This window comes from Myodes glareolus, chromosome 3 (genome assembly GCF_982192425.1).
Source record: "Myodes glareolus chromosome 3, mMyoGla1.1, whole genome shotgun sequence".
Classification (NCBI taxonomy): domain Eukaryota; kingdom Metazoa; phylum Chordata; class Mammalia; order Rodentia; family Cricetidae; genus Myodes; species Myodes glareolus.
In genome coordinates, this window is record NC_142028.1 from 54541745 (window position 1) to 54544782 (window position 3038).

Here is a 3038-nt window from a genome sequence, read left to right on the forward strand (position 1 = left end):
AGTAGAAATGATGCAAGGAGAGCAGGAGAATTCTGGGGAGGAGGAAGTTGATTCCTCCTATTTCTGCCCAGATCACCGAAGCAGCAGGATGTGAGCTGACCCACTGAAAAAGGTACTGAGCCACATGGCTAAAATAGATTAGAAAAATGGGTTGATCAAGATGTGAGAGTTAGCTAATAAGTAGCCTGACCTAATGGGCCCATCAGCATTATAACTTACAGAGATCTTTTATGATTTTTCTCTGGAACTAAACAGCTGGGGGTACCAGGCAGGACAAAAAAAGACCTGCAACAAACAGGCCCAGCCTTCTCATGTTACAAGGACATTCCCATGGAAACCTGGGATCCTCTCTAGAGCCAAGCCTTTTGCCAACCCTAAAATGGAACCCTTAATGTAGGTATCTTCTTCTCTGCTCCTATATCTGCCCTTCCTCCATCTCCACCCTCCCACTCCGCCAAACTCTCTCTCCTTCTCCCCTTCCCCACAACCTCACCCTCACCCTTGCTCCCCCGTCCATGCTCACAACTTTTGGCCTGCAATCTTATTTGCTTCCAATTTCCAGGAGGATCTGTATATGTTGCTGAAGAGGATGTGGAGTAAGGAGAACACTCATCCATTGCTGGTAGGAATGCAGACTTGTAAAACCACTTTGAAAATCAGTGTGGCAGAATCAACCTACCTCAGGATCCAGCAATACCACTCTTGGGAATATACCCAAGAGATGCCCTATCATACTACAAAAGCATTAGTTCAACTATGTTCATAGCAGCACTATTTGTAATAGCCAAAACCTGGAAACAACCTAGATGCCCCTCAATGGAAGAATGGATAAAAAAAAGTGAGGAATATATACACATTAGAGTACTACTCAGCAGTAAAAAACAATGACATCTTGAATTTTGCATGCAAATGGATGGAAATAGAAAACACTATTATGAGTGAGATAATCCAGACTCCAAAAGATGAATATGCTATGTACTCACTCATTTGTGGACTTTAGCCATAAACCAAGGTCATTAAGCCTATAGTTCACAAGCCCAGAGAAGCTCCTGGGCTTTTAAGGATAGGCATAAGGCATATTCTGTGAGGCTTACAACCTAAGATGCAACCTCTATGTTTTCATGATTATCCATTTTCCTAGTATCAATGCTTAAAATTTCATCTAGAAATCAAACCCTTTGAATGAAAACCATTTTTACCAAGTACACTGACCCTTTTTTAAAAAATCAGATTTGGGTACAATATAAAATAGAAAAACTTCAAGTAGAAATCAGTTATGTCCACATTTTGTTTCAAGCTTAGGTGAGCATACTGGGTAATGAATATTTATTCATATTAAGCATGCTTGTCAAGGTATGAACTGCTTCGTGTGCTCGGTATGTCAAGACTTTTGTAGAACAAGCATTTGAAATGTTTCTTTTCTTTTTTCTTTTTGCAAAACCCATTATTTGATGGTTTCTTTACAAAGAAGCAAAACAAAGCCCACATCCATGTGTGTTTCTTTGTGGGGAAGACAAGAATGACTTCACCAAATTTTGCAATGCTTTTTGTTCAGTAGTAGGAAAAGTTTATGGTGCCCTTCAACATTAGTGTCTAAACTGCTAAAAATTGTTTAAAACACCTCCCTTGCCACAGGTTAGTACCATCTCATGTGGCTTCACAAAATAGTCTATTTATTATCATCAGTGTAAGTCTCATTAAAACAACAGGTCACCATCTGTACATCCCAATTGCTGCTATTCCAAATGTTTTGGGAGAAAGAAAAGCAAATATATTTCTGAGAAGTTCTTTAAAATCCCCTATTGAGAATTCATCTAAAGTGCAAGATTTTAGGTTTTAAAATATTGATAATTTCTCCCATGTTTACAGAAAATTTCACTCTCAGTTGAATTTTATGATTTCATTTTTTTTCCAAAGTGTTAGAAGCCCACATTTCTCTGGGCTACAGCAACCATTGTCACAAGAGAGTGTCTTTGACATGAACTGACATCAGCTTGGCATTGAGCACTATTTGGAATGCATGTAGAAATGCAGTCTTAACTATCCATGACCAAACATCCTACTTGGTATGCAAATGCCTCAGTATTTTCTTATCATCCTAAAAGGTGTGAATGAAATTATAATATAATGAGAAACTTGCAGTTTGAAGTCAGGCTAAACATGGTGAGTCTCCACCAGCACACGCAACCTCAGAAGTGGTGAAGCTTGTGTCTTGAAGCTTTCTTCTAACAATCAAAAGCTTGTCCATGTAAAGCAAGCATAGCCAAGCATTCCATCCTTGAAGCAGCTTATTGAATTAATAAGACAGGACAATTAATGTGGTGCTCTGTTGCTTTGGGATAAAACAAGGAAACATGACCATACAGAGCTATTTGCCATATGAGGGTCAAGCAGAGGGGAGTAAGGAACAAAATGTTCCACTTTCTCTGACTCCTAAAAAGCTCAGGAAGGATCCTGCTACTTCGTGTGTTGATGGCCTTTCCCTTACCAGTGGTCCTCAACCTTCCTAATGCTGAGACCCTTTAATCCAGCTCCTCACGTTGTGATGCCAACCAACTGTACAATTATTTTTGGCTCTTCTTTACAACTGCAATTCTGCTACTGTTATGAACTGTAATGTCAACATTTGATATGCAGGATATCTGGTATGTGACCGCAGTGAAGGGATTGTTAGACCCTCAAAGGAGTTGAGATCTATAGGTGAGAAATACCGCCTTAAGTCCTCTTGTTTACTCTTTTTCTCTTCTTCTCTCCTCCACTGCTTTCACACATCTTATATACCTCAGGAGCTGAGCAGGCTAGCATTTTTTTGTTTATGTGGTGTGGGTATATATGTGTGTATGCATATGTGGATGTGCATACCTGTGTAAACACACATGTAGGAGGCCAAGGTTGATGTTGGGTGTCTTTTCTATTGAGTTCTACTTTATTTGTTGAGACAGGGTCTTTCTCTGAACCTGAAGCGAAGCAAGACAGGCTGTGCAACAATCTGCAAGTATCCTCCCGGCTTGGCTCCTCCTTCCCAGGCCTGAGGTCAC